Raw genomic sequence first — 24,031 nt, forward strand, 5'->3', positions numbered from 1 at the left:
GTGTGTGTGTGTGTGTGTGTGTGTGTGTGTGTGTGTGTGTGTGTGTGTGGTGAGTTTGTAAATAAAATTTAAATAGACAAAAATAATATAAACGTGTATAAATGTACAGATTTTTATTTAGAAAAAAAAAAAAAAAAAAAAAATCATGAACAAAGAAACTAACACTTTAAAGTGGAAAATCTAATTATAATGCATATATAGCCTACAAGTCCTTTTGTGACACTGGGTTTTCATTTAGGATACTTTTTCATACACGCACGCATATACAGATACATACGCACGCCACAAATACATCATGCTGGTGTGTGTCGGTGGACAAAATACTGTTTAAATATCTTTGGATAAATAAGATTTAAGATGACTAAGCACAGTCTTTGCTTTAAAATTGTATAGCTCGGGTAAAATTTATGCAAAATCATTTCTGGGTGATTTTAAGGCAACGTCCATTTTCTGTCCCTAGCCTTTACAGAAATATCACACTTGAAAAACACTTTAGGGTTACAATTTCTTTACATTTTAAAATAAAACAGTATGTTATTTGACCAATTACGTCGTCTTGAGCCATCTATGTGGCAATATTTGATTTTTAATATTTGAAAGTAGTGGTCCCCTGGAGTTGTGTCACTGGCGTTACCGTTCAACAAAATCTAATATTTTAAAATAAAAATCATACTGATGACATCACTCGACTTCCTTCTTCCAAATTCATGAATATCTATGAAGAAAGACCCATGGTCTCTTTTCAGTTATCAAAAATCTTCTCATTTATCTCATGATTTCATATGAAGCTTTAGTTGAACTCACTGGTATGACCCACTTTACTGTTAGGGGGATGTAAAAATAAAAATAAAAATAAACTAGAATACTTATGGAATAAACAACTTCATTTAGTTAGTATACCATGACTGATCAGATGTGGTATTTTCATGAAAATTATCACTGGTGTTACAGTCACCGGTGTCTCTTTTCTTATGGGAGAACCCCAGTGACACCGGTGACCCCCATTTATAGATAAACTTTATTCGAAGCTATTCATTTAGATTGTATGCCAAATGTAACAATTAAGTCTCATCTACTTAATTATGGTTGAAGAATAATGATCTTTGGTCTTATGTGTGTCATTGGTGTCACTGTCTTTTCTATCACGTTAAATAAAATGTCACATGATAATAATTTTACATCCATTTAATTCTGATGCACTCAAAGTTAAGATTTAAAGGATTGCATCGTTACTTGATTTTAACAGGTTTTTCAAATATTTTCATTGTTATAGCAAATACATGGTAGCGCAGATGAACTAACATCATTCATGCATACTTTTAACAAACCTGATTAAAATAAATAAGACATAATCACCTTATTTGTTGCACTATTATTATTTTCTGTAACTCTGACGACATGTACTGAAAAATAGAAATAATATTTCATAAAAACCTTTAATATTGCCAAAGAAGTAAGGTAACACAAGCGTCACAATGGTAGGCCTACATGCAGTCTTTAAATAAATGCACAAAATATAAAAATCATTAAGCTGTCATTTTTGTGTATTCATAAAGTCAAAGGGTGTTCTATAATGTGTTTAAGTTTAAATGTTAGAAAAAGAAATCTGATCTTCAAAAGGTGTCAGAATTGAGGTGTCATGTGTCGGGTTTCATCTTTCTTTCACACGTTCTCCTAGACCAACAGGCTGGGGGACAGCTCACCCAGGAAGAGGACGATTTAGCTTATCAGCACAATCACTGGATAAGATAGGCTATATAACATGTAACTTCCTGGCTCTTTTGTTTTGACCCCTGACTTTTATATGTTAATACATAGCAACTACGCATAGAGGAAGGGGAGGGCCTGTGCCCCTGCCATGATGGAACCAATCTTCATTTTCAATTTAGCAAACGGAGAGCAAACATCTCTTCTGCTCAAGGATTCTAAATTCAAGGATATATGATTTTAACCAGAGACAAAAAGACCTCCTAATTTCACCGATGGTAAGTTCACTTCAACACCTTTAAACCTTAAAACACTTGATAATTTAACGTCTTATTTCAAACAAAACAACCTATTTTATGTTTTATCTATGTAAGACAGTGTTTTGTTGTGTATTAGATTAAAATACTCATACTTGATAATTTAACAATTCAAATAATATGAACTATTATTCACTATTAAAATACTTATACATGATAATATAACATTTCAAATAATATGAACTATTATTCACTATTTTATTTTTTATCTATGTAACGCAGTGTTTTTTTATGTTTTATCTATGTAAGTCAGTGTTTTGTTAGATTAAAATACTCATACATGATAATTTAACATTTCAAATAATATGAACTAATATTCACTATTAAAATACTTATACATGATCATTTAACATTTCAATATGAACTATTATTCACTATTTTATGTTTTATCTATGCAAGTCAGTGTTTTGTTGTGTATTAGATTAAAATACTTATACTTGATCATTTAACATCTTGTTTCATATAATCTAAATTGTTTTATTTATGCATGTGACTGTGTAATCTGAAAACAATTCACTCTGACATAGACATTTGTATTCTTAACTCATATAATGTGGTGTTTGAAAGGTTAAAACTTACTTTTATAAATAGTTAAATAAATGTCACCTTATTTCACATATCTGTTATTGTATATGCTTTTTAATTTATCTATGCTATTTCTTAATTTCATTCACCTGTTTTTATTCTCCCCACAGACATTATGGAAGCTGCATCGTCATCTGAAAAACAAATCCATGACAGATTTCTTCATGTTCATAATTTCACCATTCTGTGAACATTATCCACCAATAGGCCTAATAAAACCATCCCTGCAAAAATATTCACTTCCATTTCACCAATCTGTGGAAATTATCCGTCACCAATAATAAAAACATCCCTGAAAAAAAAAAAAAAAACAAAAAAAAAACATTCACTTCCTTGTAACACCAAGCAGTTTACAGTCAAAACACCTCTGAAAAACAAATCCATGACAGATCTCTTCATATTCATAATTTAGTCATTCTGTGAATATTATCCATAATAAAACATCCCCTCCTGAAAAACACTCTTCTCACACCAACCAGATTACAATCATAAAACACACAATAAAAATTCCGGAAACACACACACAGTCAAAGGTCAACAAACAGGTGGTCATAAAACCACCATGTGTACAAACATCCGGTCATAAACGCATGTCATAAAAGTCATAAATCAAGGGTCATAAATCATTTTTGACACAAGCTACCTTATATAGCTACTCACTATGTACTCAATTGTGCAAGTAATTTTGTCATTCAACATCAGAGTCTGATAGCCCCTCCCCCTCCTTTATGTGATTAAAGGTGTGACAGTTTCGGTTAAATAAATGCATCATCAGATGTTTAAAGTGTAATTTTTTATTTGGAATTTTCAGTGAGAAAACATCTTAGGTTACGTATGTAACCATGGTTCCCTGAGAAGGGAACAAGATGCTGCATTGTATGACGACACTTTGGGGAACGCCTTCAGCGTGACAGTGCCTGAAGTATGTGTACAAGTCTAATCCTGATTGGTGTTGCGTCGCTCCGTGACATGTGACATCATAACGTGGAAGCTACAAAGGGAGCTGGCAACACAGTTTTCTTTGCGCACAAAAAGTATTCTCGTTGCTTGATAAACTTAAGGTTGAGCCACTGTAGTCACTTGGACTATTTTAACGATGTCTTTACTAACTTTACTAACTTTTCTGGGCCGGCAGATGAAATTACATAGCAGCCAATGAAGGAACTCTCAGATTTCATCAAAAATATTTTTATTTGTGTTCCGAAGATGAATGAAAGTCTTACAGGGTTGGAACAACATGAGGGTGAGTAATTACTGACAGATTTTTAATTTTTGGGTGAACTAACCCTTTATGTGTGGATTCCACTGAAGCCACTGGGCAGTTAACTGGGTCCAGCAGACGTCACCTGCACCATAAAGTAAAGACTCTCCACTTCATGGCATAACGTTTCCTCGTGGACAACCTTTGTTGTGGCAAAAATTCTAATTAAACAATCATCACTGCGTAAGAGACACTCTGAAATCAAATGATCATTAAAAAGTATTTTATTCTTGCAAGAAGGCCCAGTTGCCACACAGAAGTCACAAGTATAGTCTGTGGAACAAGTGCGACGACGAGAGGGAGGGCAGAGGAGTCTTTATACTGCTTTCAATGTCTTCTGCTTACAGGCCCTTATCTAAACAAGGAGAGGCTTCCCTGCTAGTTTTCTGATACTGCTAAGTTTTGTTCTTACAAACTCACAAGTTCTAAATTGGGCGACCTCTGACCCTAGAAGTCAGAGGTCCCTTCTCATTCTGCCGCCTCCTGACGTCCCACCTGTTACCCAGCATTAAAGGTATAGCGGAGGATTTTCTTTTTCCGGGTGGATCATCGAGACTATTGGTCCTCCTAAGTGTCAATCATTCTGGTGATATGTTTACGTAAGGCCGTCGTACGTGCTCGTGCACACGATTCACATGATGGCGTGCGCTCAAAACACAGGTTGGGCTTGCCACTGATGCCTCAGTCGCGAAGTTTCTACTTGACAGGTAAAGTTTGGCATGCTATTTGGAGAAATCCATTTAAAATCACTGCTAGTAAAAGTTAATGTAAGCTATGATTAGCTCGTGCATGCTCTCTCGTGCACACGTTTAATAGGCGTTCCCTCTCGGGAGCAGGTAGAGTGTTGCGCCTGTGCATTTTTTCAAAAAGTGGAGAGGGCGGTTCTTTTCTAAAATTCGGGAAAATCCGCCGCTATACCTTTAAGAGAAACACATACACGTCAGTTTTACCACTTAGACCACGTATAGAAGGTCATTTCAATGTTTTACTGAAAGTCAATGAAAATCAATACTGCAAATCAATGAAAATCAAAATTTCCCATAACACCTTCAAGACAACCTCAGCTGAGAGACCTGCATTTAGGAGCTGATCTCCCTCTGGGGCAAGACCCACAGCTTCCATATCTTCGGCCAGGGGTGATATATCGTGCATACAGCCTGTGTGAGCAGGCCCCTCCTGCCCGGGATCTCCCACGGGAGATAGTCTAGGACAGCCTTTCTCAAACTTTTTTCCGTCAGGGCACCTTTCAAAAGTGCATAAAATCTCAAGGCACCCCAGTGTAAAATATAATTTAAAAACACTGCATAACCCAAATGTAATGCAAATTATATATATATATATATATATATAAAATGAATTTACAATTTTATTAATCCGTTCATATGTTTAACCCTTTCACACGTAAATTTAAAATATTCTGGCTGACCCCCCAGCGTGAGTTTTGCAAGGTGACCATTATCAGAGCCCGTCTACGGAGAGCCTTGGCACTCCCTATTCAGCCCCATTGTATTGATTTTGGTTGCAGTTCCATTAGAATTCCACTGGGGGTGATCGCGAGCGAGTGCAGACTGAATGGGAGTCAATGGGGCTATACGGCTAAATGTGTCTCTTTCACCCGATTGCTGTTGAGAAATCTCAGATTTTATTGTAGGCTTTGCAAGTTCAACATAGGTTATAGGTCGAAAGTTGAATGAACGAGTACTTATTTCTTTTCGATTTCTTACAGGTTGAGTTGTTGTTGCCCATAACACGCTAGCATTCTGCTAATGACGTCAGCATTCTGACGTCATTGACATTTTAAAAGACTTTTTAAACCAAATAAGTGGCTCTAAAAAATCTAACACCCAGCAATGTGTAATTTCTTTGCATCTCCTTTCGAATACAACATTCAAATTACTAGACAAAAAATTATATCCTGAGAAAAGTGGATTTTGAGGGTTTTTCGCCATAGACCTCCATTCATTCTGCACTCGCTCGCGAGCGCCCCCGCATGGACAGAGACGCGTTACTGCAGCCAGTCCAGAAACCGGAAGTAAGCAGAGAGTGCCAATTCTCTTCCTATTAGACATTCTCTGCCATTATTCAGAATGTGTCACTTTATGGTTTCCATGGTGACGCGTCATTGCCTGTCACGTGACACACCGCAGCAACAACAGAGCTGAATGAATGATGATCTGCTTTTATGTCATTTTTCCTTTTTTATTCAAAATATTCACAAATTTGTTAGATATGGCATGAAATATCTGATATTCCGATTGTCAAATATATGCAAGTGGAAATGTTTTGTTTTTTGAACACCTTTATAACGATCGCGTTAGTTGAGCTGTATGCGCGATGGGCGCCGCCATGTTAGTTTGTGCCGCAGATGCAGTTCAGAGAATCGGATCTGTTGGATTTACAACAAGTGAATTCATCCACTTCTCCCGAAATACATAAAAGTAAGTGGCTGGTGAACTGGGAGAAGAACAGAGTAAACTTTAAAGTTACTTACACAATATATCTGATATGAATAAAACTAATTATAATGGAAAGGATTATTATTGCCTCTTCCTTTGACATCAGTGTGTATTTTACAAACTCTAAATGTATTGTTTTTTAGTACTTATGTCTGAAACCTAAAACAAACATTATGTGGATGAAAACACTGAAAAGTTGTGATATATGACAGCTGAGCGCGCCTGTCTCTGGCTCAGCTCCAGCCAACGCGCGAAAGCACATTTGAATTTAGCAGCTGATCACGTCATGCACTGACCGTTCTAATCACACCGGTGCTCCAGGGACCAGCCTAGACTGATCACACCGGTGTGGTCGTACGTGCGAAAGGGTTAAAAAGAAGAAGAATGTATTTATGTAAATTCAAATATATTTATATATGAAATGTCCGAATTTTTTTTTTTTTTTTTTTAACCTACGAAATTTTTTGGCGGCACCCCTGACACAGTCAGGGGGCACCCCAGTGTGCCGCGGCACCCACTTTGAGAAAGGCTGGTCTAGGAGGCCTACCATGTCCGAAAACCATACTTGGGCCGACCAGAATGGGGGTACAAGTAGAAGATGGACCTCGTCCTGGCAAACTCTTTCTAGAGCTCCCGGGAGCAGAGACCGTGGGGCTCGATAGTGAAAAAGAGTATGGCTTTTTCCAGGATCTCCACACCTCCACTCCTCTGGTTCCATCTGTGATCCCCACGGGACCCGAGGCAGCCCAGTGGCTTCACAGATGGAGTGCAAACCTGACCACTCTTATCAAACAAAGCCAGGCGGGAGCGGAGCGTCGTCAAAGGAGGCTGTTCACAGTGCGCATAGTCAGCCCTCTCGAGAGCACGGCTCCCAAGCAGCTTTCACAAAACGTATGTGTATCCCCGCCCGTGATGTAACGTGGACAGGGAGGAACACACTTTTTAAACTGCTGCTACTCACTTGCCATTTTTTGTTATTTTGTATGGCCTATGGGACAAACAAACACCATAGGACTCACACACATAGAGTGCATGCTGAAATCAGAAAGCTGATGCTGTTGTCTCCCTTTGTAGCTTCCGTATTACACCGGAGCGACGCAGCACCAATCAGGATTTGACCCTCAAAAGGGAACACCTGCCTAAATCGAATTTGGAGATAGCCATTTTGACATTTTCATCATTTTCAATTTCAACATTTTTTTTCGATAATTATTGATCTAGAGAGTCCAGAGAATTGTCCTAGACTGGTCTGGTTTCGATCGGGCGAAAAACCAGGGACTAGTTCGCAAAAGTAGGTTTTGGACAAAATGCGACATAGCAGAAAATTGTTCCTGCCTAAATCGGATTTGGAGATGGCCATTTTGTCCGCCTTGAGCCAGGGATCACAGTGGTGTAAGGCACTTGAGTCGGCCTAAGAGTTATGAGCGGTTTTGTACTTTTGGTTGCTGTAGCGCCACCTATGGGCCAGTCGGGGTCATACTCTGATAGGTTGTCCCCAAATTGAGGCCTACCATCTGGCCAGGTTTCACGTCTCTAGGCCTTACGGTTTGGCCTGCACGATGCGTTTTACGAATCCTTACAATTACAATAGGGTTTCAGCATTTCATGCTTGAACCCCTAAATATTACATTTGTACAGAACAGAGCGACAAGACTGAATTTAAACTGTTATAGAAGAGCTAATATACTAAGAATGCATTGGTGAAGGATAGTCTCTCTGCTTTATTTTATAATAAATATTTCTGTGTCTAGAGTTCCTAATGTCCTGTACTCTCAACTTTTGTATAGTAGTACTAGTCATAATTTTTACACCAGGCATGCATAAAAGGGGTGTTTTTTATTTATTTCCTGTTTCGAAAACCACTGCAAAACAACGGACTGTAATGTATAGAGGAATGAAAATATGGAGTGATTTACCATTGATTACACAATTTTACAAGAAAAATTTATTTAAAAAAAATATTTAAAGGAACATTTAATGGCAAAATATATAGTAAATTGTTGATTTTGATATTTGGAATGGATGTTGGGTTAGTATGTTTCATTGACTTGACTTTTTATTGTTGTTGATTAAATGTAGTTTTGTATTTTTTACTTGTTGGGACCCCAGGAAGGGTAGCCACTGCCAAGGTAGTGGCTAATGGGGATCCAAATAAACAAATAAACTTAGATTTGTTGGAAAATACCATTTACAGCCAATACAGGCAATTTACTGAGGAAAGTTTTTTTTTGACAGTTATAGCACCACGTCTTGCCTGATCTCCACCACTTTTATTAAGTGTCCTCAAAGTGTGCCCATACATGTCTGTCAAATTCGTTGTAAATATCTCATTTTGTTTTGAAGTTTAGACACTTCTATTTATGAGAGCATAAAAATAATCCATGGGTGACAATGATTTGAATTTTGTATTTATTTATTTTTGTCAGTTCCTATCATAATTTTGACATTTGGGCGTTATTGTTTAGCTATTGACCTATGTTTTCAAATTTCCTGTGGTGTTTTTGTCTCGATCGGACTAATGGTTTCGAAGATAATCTCAAGTTTTTTAAGTGCTAAATGACAATGATACACAAACTACAAGGCGAAACCTGGCATGTTTGGTATCGTTGAACTCGGGAAGGATTCAGAATTTCAAAGGACCAACGGTTGGGTGCGTTTATAGCCATTTTCATGACTTTTTTTCCATGTTGTAGCGCCACCACTTGGCCAATCTTCGAGATTTTTTTCAAGTAACCTCAGAATGAGCTCATGAACATGTGTCTCGAGTTTAGCGAAAATATCTCTTTCCATTCACAAGTTATAATTGTTTTAGTAAAAGTGGCCCTGGTGCCATCAAACATTTTGGTTTCCCTTAGCGTCCGTGAATTTAAATTAATAATTTTTTTATGATTATTGATAATCACTGTCCAGAGAATCTTTCTGCACTGGTTTGGTTCCGGTCGGGCCAAAAACCTAGGACTAGTTCGCGAAAGTAGGTTTTTGGAAAAACCCCAAATACCCGAAAATGTTCCCGGGTGACGAGCAAATCCGAGGCATGCATCTTGTCCACCTCGAGCCAAGGATTCCAGCGATATAAGACACTTGAGCCTACGCCTCACGGTTGATGAGTTATGAGCCGTTTCGTACTTTTGACCGCTGTAGCGCTCCCGTCAGGCCGATCGGGGCGGGCCTTGGTGACGCTGTAGGCAGTGTGAGTACTATCAGCCTCCAAAGTTTCAAGTCTCTACGACTTACGGTTTGGTCTGCCCGATCAGTTTTATGTCTGAATGTTGCATCATGGGAAAATTAACAATAACAATAGGGTTTCAGCACTTCGTGCTTGAACCCCTAATAAAAATCAGTACAATTAAAGCTGCAAGCAGCATTTATCGGGGTTCAAGCAGTTAAGGCCTTTAAGCACAAAAGCATCAAAAGTTATTACGTTTTATTTAGCAAGCTTGTAACCACTGACATAATAGATGAAAAAGACTATTTCTCACAGGGATCACAGTGGTGTAAGGCACTTGAGTCTAGGTCAAACGGCCTAAGAGTAATGAGCGATTTGGTACTTTTGGTTGCTGTAGCGCCACCTATGGGCCAATCGGGGTCATACTCTGATAGGTTGTCCCCAAATTGAGGCCTACCATCTGGCCAGGTTTCACGTCTCTAGGCCTTACGGTTTGGCCTGCACGATGCGTTTTACGAATCCTTACAATTACAATAGGGTTTCAGCATTTCATGCTTGAACCCCTAATAAGAATGGAAGCTTTTTGCCATTTATAGCGCCACCTTTGGTCCGATCTGCATGAAACTCGACATGCTTCTTCACCATGTTATGACACATATGGTCATCAATTTTGGTGAAGTTCTGAGTTTTCATTTGGGATTTATAGGCTTTTGAGTGTATTTTGCCACGCCCCTTTTCTAAATGACCCTGTTACAGCCACCCAAATGCAAAAGTTCAACTTTTTTTCAATAATTATTGATCTAGAGAGTCCAGAGAATTGTCCTAGACTGGTCTGGTTTCGATCGGGCGAAAAACCAGGGACTAGTTCGCAAAAGTAGGTTTTGGACAAAATGCGACATAGCAGAATTTTTTTCCTGCCTAAATCGAATTTGGAGATAGCCATTTTGTCCGCCTTGAGCCAGGGATCACAGTTGTGTAAGGCACTTGAGTCTAGGTCAAACAGCGATTTTGTACTTTTGGTTGCTGTAGCGCCACCTCTAGGCCTTACGGTTTGGCCTGCACGATGCATTTTACGAATCCTTACAATTACAATAGGGTTTCAGCATTTCATGCTTGAACCCCTAATTACAATAGGTGTTCAGCACTTCGTGCTTGAACCCCTAAATAGAGAATCATGTCCAGAATGAGATGATAATATTACATGTGCAAATGAGTAATACAACTGCTTTGTGATATTTTATGTCACATTATGTTTATGAATTCCTAGAAAAAGTGTGTGTGTGTGTGTGTGTGTGTGTGCGTTTGTATTCAGGTATTCCCTACATTATGGGGACAAAATGTCCGTGTTTGTTTTATAAATCGTTTATAGGAACATTTCGGAAACCGTTGTACATTCACATTTAGGTTCATTCAACACACATCTTTATAAATGATGCCGCAAATTTTTTAACTTGTAAACATAAGTTTGTTCGGCTAAAAACCTGTACTGCCTGAAAATTGCCAGACATTCAGATGATTTATTTCTGTTTTGAGATAGCAAAAGCCATTTTTGTGTGCAATATGCATCGGATGGTCTGTGGGCAGTTCGTGACCATGAGGCGGAGATTAGCTTCGAGCACATTAAATGAGGGTCATGCAAGAACCCCCAAGGTCAAGATGCCCTTCTCAGCTCACAGCTCAGTTCTAATACAGAGACATGAACCAAATGAATTTCATTGGCAGCAGCTGTTGTTTATTTGAGTGTGATCTGCCTCCAAGTAATTGAAGGAAAAGCCTGTCGATGTTTGCTGAGAGCATTTTAATTAGCCGTCTCACTGCATCCAAATGAGCACTCGTGGAGTGATGAAGCAATTTTGAGTCAATTAGGAAATGAGTAATTTCTCCCTACAAGGGGTAAGCATTCGTCTCATTGGTAGCAGGTTCTTGGAGGGCTTGTTTTGTGAAGTGCTTGCTTTGTGTAGGAGTTTAGAGATTAGTGAAAAAAGGGAAATGGTCTCAGAGTAAAACACTTACAGCCCCCTGCATTATTTTTATTCCTCGCTGTCTCTACCACTCTGGCGCTCCTCCATCCTGCTGCCTGTAATTCCATTTTTGGCTTTGATAAGATTGGGATTATTGGGCTTCCTTCCTTTAAGAAATTGCTGTGTGATGAGATACCTGCAAAATGCCTCCCAGATGTTTACTGCTGACAGAGAGACAATGGGAGGGAATGGAAGCTGTCATTTGACCCAAGTAGGGCATCAGACTTCAGTCAGTGCTGCCATCTGCTGGTGTGTAAACATTGTCATAAGATTGATGAAAACATTTGCTAGTCTATATGCTAATCATTGTTGCAAATTAATTTCTTCATAGCATAATAGGTGCCTGGCAAATAAAGATATTTATCATGTATTGTAAGCAATTATTCATATGCTGAGCGCTTTAGTAAGTCAGGAATTGCTTCAAGCTTTTTAGTTGTTTTTACATTTTTTCAAGGTCATAGCACGTATGAAACATCTGGTAACACTTTATTTCCATAGTCCACTTTAGACATTCTACAATAACAATAAGTAACTTTAAAACTACATGTCAACTAGCAGTCATTAGAGTATTAGTAGACTGTCTGCTTAATATCTGCTAACTCTTTATCGTGATGCTCCCAACAGACATTTTACTATAAGTAACTTTGCAAGTACATGTCAACTTATTCTAACCCTAACCCTACCAGTCTATAATACTCAACTAACACTCTAATGAGAGTTAGTAGACATGTGCTTGTGCAACCATCTAAATAAAGTAAAACCATTTTACAAAACCTTGTTGGTACAAAGGAGAGAATGTTACTAGCTGTGACTGAAATTATTTTGCATTTGTTTTGAAGGTTAAAATAATTAATTAAATCGCATGATTTTATTTTTGTATTGAACACTTTAACACATTCAGTTTCTTTCTAAGCAAATACATTTAAGATCATATAAGACAATTACAAACAGGACATAAATAATACAGATGCATATATTACAAAAGAAATGCCAGTAAATTTACAAATCCAATCATTAATGTTTAGGGATAAAGATAACCAGCCCTGCTTCACAGTCCTACCAAAAATAGCTGATACAGAAGAACAGTATCTTGCAAACTGTTAGCTCACTTCAAGCCAATGCACTTTGGGCCATTTTAAGGACTGCCTCCATCGCAAAACCCTACCAGTGCACTGAAATGTTCACTCTAAAAAGTCCCACAATGCACCATGAAATGCACCATCATGTTCCCTACACATAGTGACACTCAATATATGTTTTCAAAAATTCAAACCATTATTTAATTATATTTCAGCATAAACATACATCGCTAGACAGGTAATGAACATAATAGCTCTTATTTTTTATGTTATTTTTTACGGCTGAAATGTTGCACGTATATGTAACAAGCAAAGTACTTATCATAATGTACTTTAAATAACATAAAAAAATTATATAATAAAGATATTAGTTCTGTTGTTGTTCATAAATGCATTGAATATGTTGCACAATGAGGATATTTTCATGTCGCCGGAAATAGAGTCATCATTGTCCCAATGTCTGAGCCCGGGTTCTCACTGTCCTTACCAGTGCCCGAATTAGTGTACGTGAAAAAGAGTCTGATTCACATACTGATTCAAATACTGTTTCACAACCTAGGAAGCTAAGGAGTTGATTGAGATGCACCCTTAATCTAGACAACCAAAAATGAAAACGTCTCAGGTTACGACTGTAACCTATGTTCCCTGAGAACAGGGAACGAGACACTACGTCAGAATGACGCTATGGGGGAACGCCTCAGGCGTGACAGGTGTCTGAAATAAATATCAACTCACGTCAATTATGTTGACCGGCGACAGCCCGTGAATCATCAGCTTGATTGATTAACGCGCAACCTGGATGTATAAAGGGAAGCCTTGCATACATGACAACATCCTATCGTCTGAAGGGACTGTTGCAGGCAGGCCCCGAGGCATGGCAGGAAGACGTAGTGTCTCGTTCCCTGTTCTCAGGGAACATAGGTTACAGTCGTAACCTGAGACGTTCCCTTTCGAAAGGGAACTCTACACTACGTCAGAATGACGCTATGGGGAACGATATACCAACGCCACCATGCTGAGGGGAGTGCATGCCCAAAGGCAGTGACAACTGTCCGAACCAGTAATTCAGAAAACACTGGAACCACTCACCCTTAGGTCACATCGGGCTGTCAGTGACAGCACTCCCTACCGGTCATCACCCAAGCTAATGAACCAAGAAACCGCCAGAACATAGTTAATGGGGGGTATATCTGGGCCAGCTCAAAGGCTTAGGACCACAGCTTCCAAAAGAAGGGGTCCCTTCTAGGGAGTGTGGCTAGGGGGCCCAAGGGACTCCCAGCCAGTCACTATTCAGGGGAGCGTGCCACCTGAAATACCACCAGGCAGGCCTGACCTGGTGTCACTACATAAGACACCAGAGTCTGGCCACTTCCTGTCTGTCTGAAGACAGAGCCTCTGGACACTTGCCTTAAGAAGGCATCCAACCCGAGGGACTGCAAAACAGGCAGTGAACCATTCAGCCCGGATCTCAGAGACGGGAAACCCTGGAGAGTATGACTCAGCATAGTGCTTTACAACCCTTGCCAGCGAGGGGAGTCTCTCTACTCGATCCATGGATCTACCCAGTGTTTGTGTTTCAAAACACTGAGGAGGCCTGTGAGGGCCTAAAGGGAGCTACCTCCAGGAAGGCCTGGAGGACCTCTAACCTGGCGACCACAACATGGGGGAGCTTGTATTCAACCACAATATGTGGGAGCTTACCTTCAGGAAGGCCGGTGAGGCCTCTGACCTGGCAACCACAACATGTGGGAGCTCATATTAGGAAGGCCGGTGAGGCCTCTAACCTGGTGACCACAGCATGTGGGAGCTCCTATCAGGAAGGCCGGTGAGGCCTCTAACCTGGCGACCACAACATGTGGGAGCTCATATCAGGAAGGCCGGTGAGGCCTCTAACCTGGTGACCACAGCATGTGGGAGCTCCTATCAGGAAGGCCGGTTAGGCCTCTAACCTGGCGACCACGTCATGTGGGAGCTCATATCAGGAAGGCCGGTGAGGCCTCTAACCTGGCGACCACAGGATGTGGGAGCTCACTTTCAGAAAGGGAATAAAGCGTACAGCGCACAACCCTTACCATAAAAAATGGAAATAGAAAGTACATGAAAGAAAGTGCATGTACTTAGCCATTCTGAACCCAAGAAGGCCTGATGAGGCCTCTAACCTGGCGACCACAGCATGTGGGAGCTCATACTCGGGAAGGCCGGTGAGGCCTGTAACACGGTGACCACAGTGTGTGGGAGCTCATCAGAATGTGGAAGTTAGCTAGAGAAAAACATCTGTCGTAATAAAGTGACGACAGGAAGTATCTAGAATGGGACCCGAAGAGAAAGACCAGGGTCTGAGCCACATAGGAAGGGACAGAAGCGATACGCGCATGACCCTTACCATAGAAAATGGATTTTAGAAAATACACAAGACATAAGTCATGTGACTTACCATAAGCATGGTATAAAAAAGGTACGGAACGTATGTACCAAAAAGGAATGAAGTAAAGGTTTGCTCGTACTTCATCACTCTAAAAACACAGTATGTGTGAGCCCACATTCGGGAAGGCCGGATGAGGCCTGTAACCTGACATGTAAAAGCTCAAAACCAGGAAGGCCTGGTGAGGCCTGTAACCAGGGAACCACCTTACGTGGGAACCTATAATCAGGAAAGCCAGAAGAAGCCTGCAACCTGATAGACACAATACGTGGGAGTTCTCATTCAGTAAGGCCTGGTGAGGCCTGCCACCTGACATGAAAGAACTCATAACCAGGAAGGCCGCAGAGGCCTAAAGCCTGGTGACCACTAATTGTGGAAGGTTAAAACTCAGGAAGGCCGGTGAGGCCTGTGACCTAATGACCACCGCACGTGGGAGCTCAAATTCAAGAAGGCCTGGTGAGGCCTATAACTTGATAATCACAGTAAGTGGAAGCTCACAGCATGTAGGAGCTCACATTCAGGAAGGCCGGCGAGGCCTGTAACCTGACATGTGAAGACTCCTAACCAAGAAGGCCTGGTGAGGCCTATAACCTGGCGACTACAGTATGTGGGAGCTCATATACAACCACAGTATGTGGGAGCTCATACTCAGAAAGGCCTGGTGAGGCCTCTGACCTGATAACCACAGAATGTAGGAGCTCACATTCAGGAAGGCCGGTGAGGCCTGAAACCTGACATGTGGAGGCTCTTAACCAAGAAGGCCTGGTAAGGCCTATAACCTGGCGACTATAGTATGTGGGCAACTACAGTATGTGGGAGCTCATATTCAACCACAGTATGTGGGAGCTCATACTCAGGAAGGCCTAGTGAGGCCTGTGACCTGACAACCACAGCATGTGGGAGCTCATATTCAACCAAAATATGTGGAAGCTCTCATTCAGGAAGGCCTGGTGAGGCCTCTGACCTGATAACCACAGAATGTGGGGGCTCATATTCAAGAAGGCCTGGTGAGGCCTAAAACTTGATAACCACAGAATGTGGGAGCTCATATTCAACCACAGTATGTGAGAGCTATACTCAGGAAGGCCTAGTGAGGCCTATGACCTGATAACCACAGTATGTGGGAGCTCATATTCAAGAAGGCCTGGTGAGGCCTAAAACTTGATAACCACAGAATGTGGGAGCTCATATTAAACCACAGTATGTGGGAGCTCATAATCAAGAAGGCCTGGTAAGGCCTATAACTTGATAACCACAGTAAGTGGAAGCTCACATTCAGGAAGGCCGGTGAGGCCCGAAACCTGACATGTGAAAACTCCTAACCAAGAAGGCCTGGTGAGGCCTATAACCTGGCGACTACAGTATGTGGGAGCTCATGTACAACCACAGTATGAGGGAGCTCACATTCAGGAAGGCCGGCGAGGCCCGAAACCTGACATGTGAAAAACTCCTAACCAAGAAGGCCTGGTGAGGCCTATAACCTGGCGACTACAGTATGTGGGAGCTCGTAACCAGGAAGGCCGGATGAGGCCTGTAACCTGATGACCACAGTATGTGGGAGCTCACATTCAGGAAGGCTGGGTGAGGCCTGCAACCTGACATGTAGAAGCCCATCACCAGGAAGGCCGGTGAGGCCTGTAACCTGGCGCCACAGTATGTGGGAGCTCATAACCAGGAAGGCCTGGCGAGGCCTGTAACGTGGCGACCACCGTGTATGGGAGCTCATATTCAGGAAGGCCTAGAAAGGCCTGTAACCTGATATCCCAGTATGTGGGAGCTCATAACCAGGAAGGCCGGATGAGGCCTGTAACCTGGCGACCACAGTATGTGGGAGCTCATAACCAGGAAGGCCTGATGAGGCCTGTAACCTGATTACCACAGTATGTGGGAGCTCACATTCAGGAAGGCCGGTGAGGCCTGTAACCTGACATGTGGAAGCTCATAACCAGGAAGGCCTGGTGAGGCCTATAACCTGGCAACTACAGTATGTGGGAGCTCATTTTCAAGAAGGCCTGGTGAGGCCTCTGACCTGATAACCACAGTATGTGGGAGCTCATATTCAACCACAGTATGTGGGAGCTCATACTCAGGAAGGCCTGGTGAGGCCTATGACCTGATAACCACAGTATGTGTGAGCTCATATTCAAGAAGGCTTGGTGAAGCCTATAACTTGATAACCACAGAATGTGGGAGCTCATATCACAGTATGTGGGAGCTCATATTCAAGAAGGCCTGGTGAGGCCTATAACTTGATAACCACAGAATGTGGGAGCTCATATTCAACCACAGTATGTGGGAGCTCATTTTCAGGAAGGCCTAGTGAGGCCTATGACCGGATAACCACATTATATGGGAGCTATATTCAAGAAGGCCTGGAGCGGCCTATAACTTGATAACCACAGTATGTGGGAGCTCATATTCAGGAAGGCCTAGTGAGGCCTATGACCTGATAACCATAATATGTGGGAGCTCATTTAACCATAGTATGTGGAAGCTCATATTCAGGAAGGCCTAGTGAGGCCTATAACCTGATAACCACATTACTCCTTGACAGTCAATTCCTGGGAGCTCACTGAAAAGAAACAGAAATATGTTAATTTCACATTTTACAAAAAGACCAGAATTACACCTGCTCTTTTTGTTCACTGCTCATTTTTCAATTAAAATGCAGCCAAAAACACTGGGTAACGCGATCTGGATGATGGGCTGAATTACTAAATATCTAACTTCTTAAAAGTCAGATAATATTCCATCATTTTAATTCATAGAATTAAATGCAGCCATACTCACCAGACAATACTGTTTTAACATTTATACGTTCTCGTAATCTACACACTGCCTCGGCAAGCGCGAGAAAAGAGCCGTTAAAAAATATTTGGCTTTCATCCCTCGAGAAGAAAGTCAACAGTTGCGAGGTTGAAACATCCGACAGCGCACGGATTTTTTCTTTCTCACGCGCGCCGAGATATTTCTTAATGAACACTGCCAGCACCCTCAGGAACTGACTGTGAACGCCTCGTACCCAAACAGTATTGTTTCACAGATCGCACGCACCACAGCTCAGATGCTGAACCCTCCTCCCTCGAGAAAAGGGTCCGCGAAAGCGGAGCATTTTTAAATAAAAAACGCTCACAGTTTGCACAAGAGGCTCTCTCGAGAGCCTCCCGCGCGCTTCAGCGATATTCTCAATTCAGACAAACAGTCCCTGAAGACGAAAAGATGTTGTCATGTATGCAAGGCTTCCCTTTATACATCCAGGTTGCGCGTTAATCAATCAAGCTGATGATTCACGGGCTGTCGCCGGTCAACATAATTGACGTGAGTTGATATTTATTTCAGACACCTGTCACGCCTGAGGCGTTCCCCCATAGCGTCATTCTGACGTAGTGTAGAGTTCCCTTTCGAAAGGGAACTAAAATCCTGACACTTGTAATCAAGACTCTTAATGCAAAATAGACAAACAACAAGGACTGGCAAACACAGCCCTATATCTGTGTGTAACATTTTTGAGACCTATTCCTGCTGTGTTTCTCTGCATGGCTTTAAAGGCCAGCTCTGGCCAGTTTATATACCCTTGTAAGCTTACAAGTCTCTCCTGACCTTGCTTTCCTCTCTTACGAGCCTAGCAGTTATTTGGATAAGGTGGGTGGTCACAGGATTGACTGAATTGACCTCCTTCCTTTCATGGTGGAAAACACACGGGCAGATCTTTAGTTGATTTTTTTTAATTTTTTAGCCTGAAGGTCCCTTCAGAGCCAGGTACACTCTCACTGGCCAGGTTACAGTCTCCTTGTTCACTCCATTTATCAGCATTCTCAGCAGCGGCCATTTGAATAGTTTGAACTGATGCCAGATACAGTCTTAATCACAGAGCACAAATTAATGGTTTTCATTTAATTAGCTGAAATTTTCATTTTAATGTCGAAACAGATTAATTAAGAGGGTTAAATACAAAACAAAATCAATAATATAAATGCCACATTCAAAAATGCATTCAATCATTTGAACTGTTTCTCTGGGATGTAATAAGGAATTCAACGTAGTAATAAGACTTAGCAAATATGCACATTTAAAATGCCTTCATCTAAGAAAACGGTTCTACCAGAAAGACTCGGAGGCTAAATGAAGTATCATAGCATAAATTTATTAACAGCCCAGCAAGTACTGTGTTATAAAGTTCTTTGGTGTAAGCCCCGTCCGTAGCTTGCAATCCAAGGGTGACGGAATCTGCATTTCCTGCCTGAAGACGAAGGCAGGGGCACAGCCGACCCCCGGGGATGTATGGGAAGGGACCATCCTGGTGGTGGGGAGGATGGAGGTGAATGTTGGCATCAGCATCTGCAAACTCAGACGTGTGTACCGATCTTTTATACTACGAGTATTAGAACACGATTGGTTAGATGAGAAGGTAAATAAATGACGTAACAATTGAGTCTTCCTGGCAGAACTTACGCTGAAGCTTTCATACCTAAAACACAGATGAATGATCCTGCACTCAGAGGTACATCCAAATTGCCAAATCCATTGATTGTGCATCCAAAAAAAAACAATAATTCCAATCGAATCAATTCCAATCATAATAAGAGACATTGCAACAGTTTAACTTGATTAAAACGCACAAGCATGATTTTGAGGAACACAACCTAAGCACAACATGCTAACCAAAAAAAAAAAAAAAACATATACCCGACTACTCACCTTCCTATGCCTACCTTTATCGTCCTCTTCCAGAGACTTGTTTCATCTGACCTGTTATCTTCATCGTGCTTGTCTTCAACCCTGCAAGTAGAAAGACTCGTCAGTTAAGTGTGACTGTCATTTGAACTGCTTATGCTATTTACTCACCTGTGTGAAGATCTTCCAGATCACCACCAAACCTTTAATAAAGATGTTTACCTCCGTGTCTTCTCTACTGTTGCATGACAGAAGACCAGACCACAACAAAAAACAACACTATGAGCCTTTTCCTCACTCTTAGCAATCCTGCGAATCAGTTCATATCCATTTTTCAGGATGGTCGTTCAATTGAGGATTACGTAAAATAATTTTTTGACCTCTCTAGCCTTTGGAGCTGATTAGACAACCATTTTTATCACCAGATACCGGCGTCAGCTACCACTTGTTCTCTTGAGAGTTATATTGATCATGTGCTGTGGCTAAGTGGTTCTTCCCTCACTGTTGGTGAGGTCAAAGAAGATGCCAGTTCCACTCAGTCGCTTTCTCTCCAGTCCAGTTCAACCATCCTGGCACCAGAGGTTTTTTCCAATCGCGCCAATACACACCACAGAACTCTCCCAAGTCCTTAGCCATCTTCACTCCTCACGCGAGCACGAGAGTCAAGAGTCCCTTCCTGCAATGAAGTCCGCATCAAAATGTCCTTTCCCAAGTCTAGGAAAGCTGTTTCAAACAGCACGGACCTGGCGACAAAGTTAGCGAACCCCTCCATCATTTCTGTTAGAGCAGCTCTTAGGAAGTTCTCCATTCCTCAGTCCTCACATCCAGAGTCCGCATCAGCCCCTGAGCACAGTCCAGAGTCTGTTCCTGTAAGATTTATCTCCGAGTCCAAACACATACAAGACTTTACAAAGAGTGACTGGCAGGGACTGACAATGTAATGATAAACAGTTGAGAACAATCAGGAATGATGTGACCGGGCAGTGAGTTCTGGGAAGTGTAGTCCATGAAGTGGTGCAAATGGACTTGGTAGGAGTGCCCTCTGGTGGAGATCAAGGGCACTCCAGCTGGTGGGTGTGACATAACCAATGAATGAATGAATAATGAATGTATCTGCACGCAAAACAAATGACCAATACGTTTGAAAGAAAATATTTAGGCTTTCTAGGGCTATTCAACATAAATAGTTATAAAACAATTATTTATTCATAAAATAATTATTTCAGACAATAATTCATAACCGCCAATTTTACAAAAGTGCAAAACTATTGGCAATTCTCACCTAACACTTTTGACTAAAATACATCACATCCGGTCAGGCAGTCGCATACGTTCTAGTCTTAAGGGTTAGTGCTGGTGTTTGTGTGCTGGTGCTTGTGCAAAAATTTCAATGCACCCATATGGTCGGCACTCCATGCAGCTTACATACTATTCTCTATTGGAAATAAAATAGTTCTGGTCTGTCGATTGTCAGAGATAATGAAAAGTGCCTTTAGTAATACCACCTGCAACCAACTAGCAAGTAGTACATGGAAAACAATGATTTGCACCTCTGGCATAATTTTTTTTTTATTATTATTTTTTTTTTATCCCTTTAATATGTCCCACATCAACTTCTTGTTTCAACAGTCAAGCCATTTCATGGTGTCTTATATTTCATAGGCTAATCAGTTTTCTTGGATATTTCTAGTCTTTTTCATCAGCCTGAAGCTAAAACGATAGAGGCTGTTAGCTTTGACCCAGTACCTTCCCCTCCTTCTCCTCCTTTTTCTCTTTTCTTATGGGACTTTACCTTAGCAGACCCACACCAAGCAGACATCTGACAGCTCTGATCCAGAATGAGAGTGAAACACCAAAGCTCCGCCCCTGGCTCAGGGAGAGAGTGTTTCTGCTGTATTACTGTGTGTATAGTTCTCCTCCTCATCTGTCCTTTAGATTTATGAAGTGCAAGGGCTGTGCTGTTAGCTCTCGGCAGACTCCCCGACGTGTGTTTAAACTAGATCATATCGGAGAAGCAGACACCACTAGAATACCAATGGATGTGGATGTAAAAGCAAAGACAAGGCATCAAAGGCACACTTGAATGTAGGCAGAGCTAAACATAAAACAGTACCAAAAAAAGATCACTTTTTAGTTTTGTGGACTATCATTCACTGACATCTAAAAAAAACGTCAGAGTATGTACGAGACTTCTGATTCATTAGCTGCTATGCAGGGCCGTCCCAAGAATGGTTTGCTATAAAGCAGCATAACAACCTGTTTTTGTACAGTTAAAATAACTTGCACATTCAAGTTACAAATGGCTGTGGCCACACTTACGTAAAATAAAAAGATACATCAATATGAATCTAGTTGTTTACATTTGTGAAGAAACCATGAGTAGTAATCGCAGCAATGGTGCTAGTGTGTTGTTGGTGGTTGTGAAGGCATTGCTATATAGGTTCTAAGGTGTTCCTGGGTGGTTGCTTACTTGTTAAAGTTAAAAGACCCCATTTTTTAGTCTTTATGATATTCTGGTCAGACCATATGGATTGGGTCCCTCCTTCAATGTAAGTATATAGGATTTTTAGCCTGTTTTATCCTCTGCCAGTTGAAAATATTATAGTCTAAGTTGAATTACTTGTGCATAATAGCACACCTCTCACCTCAAGCCATATTACTTGATGTACTGTATCACTCATGTCCATAGCCGACGTACCCAAAGCCGAATACCTTATACGGAAAGGCAGGAATGTTGACTTTCAAATAAATAAATAATGAATAAATAAGAAGAAAATGAGAAAAAATATTGGTTAGACCATTAGACAAGCACAAGGATAAAATTATATTTTAGTCAATGATCAAATTTACAGAGCAATGGTGAATCTGTGTGGACAATTTGACCAAACTTCATTAATTGAAGGTGTGATCTCAAGTTCAAATCCCACGTTGTTTCATTTTCTTGTCCGCATCTTAGTTCTGTCAGGACAACTACCGTCAAATATGATTGACAATTAGCCTACAGTTTGGATTGGCGGTATGGTTCAGTTCTGGGCGAGAACTCCCTGCGCATCCATGCAGCCTAGCATGGATAAGAGCAGGGAGAGCAGCAATAATCCCCCTAGGGGGAAACAGAACAGAACCAACATGAAAATTTGCAAATATATTTAATTCAAGATTTTAAGTACAGCATTATTCGATAATTATTCTGATTCAAGGGGAATCAGAATGTCAAATCCTGACTGGGCGAGAGGAGGAGCTGGGGATGGAGGAGGGTAATTAGCTCCTGAGAAACGCGATAGCTGCTGATAATACTGAAGGAGCTTATATATGTATACGGTGATAGGTGTCGTATTCCTATAGGTAGATGTGGATCAGCTGAGGGTCAGCTGATGCGAGCTTGACTAACGTGACCTGCCAGAACTAACGCTATGCTTGATTTCTGTCAGGACCACTACCGTCAAATATGATTGACAATTAGCCTACAGTTTGGATTGGCGGTATGGTTCAGTTCTGGGCGAGAACTCCCTGCGCATCCATGCAGCCTAGCATGGATAAGAGCAGGGAGAGCAGCAATAATCCCCCAAAACAAAACCATATGCCAATATCCCCCAAAACCAACTGACAGCGCAATCTGGATGCTTTTGAAGTTACCTGAGTGAGCCAAGGCAACAAGCATGTTGCCAATACCTGAAAAGCTTGACTAACAGCATGTTACTAACAATACCAGAAAGCCTTAAGCAAGTATGTTGCCCTTACCTAGATGGCCTAAACGAGTATGATGCCAATAGCCACATAAACATAGCAACAAGCATGTTGTCAATACCCGAAATGTTCAGCATTAAACATGCATATTGCAATGAATGACATACCACCTGAAATGAAGAAGTGAAAATTAGATATCAAAATGAATCAGCTGCTTGCTTGTTGTATATCCGCAGTCCAGTTCCAGTTTCTTTGAGTGACGCCTGTAAATGACGTCATAACCTTGTTATACTTGGTTGTAGTTTACTTCTGTAGAAAAGAGAAAAATATAAAAAATTATATATGTACTCACATTTTGTTATTATCATTTTTTTACACACTACCCCCACCATGACTGAGGCTGATAGAATGGTTACATCCTGATTTTAGCATCATATGTTGAGCACTATAGATCCAATCTAATTGGGGAAGCATCACACCAAGCTGGAGCAAGCAAGGACACATGGCAACAAGCATGTTGCTGTAGCCAATTTAACAATTGTATGGGATCTATTGGGGGAAGCTTACACCCCTAGCGGCAGCAAAATCTGATACAAGCATGTATGTTGTATAAACGCGGAAATATTGCTAAAACTAGTGTAGTTTGGCAGGGGAAGCAT

Source organism: Rutilus rutilus (assembly GCF_951802725.1).
Source record: "Rutilus rutilus genome assembly, chromosome: 15".
Lineage (NCBI taxonomy): Eukaryota > Metazoa > Chordata > Actinopteri > Cypriniformes > Leuciscidae > Rutilus > Rutilus rutilus.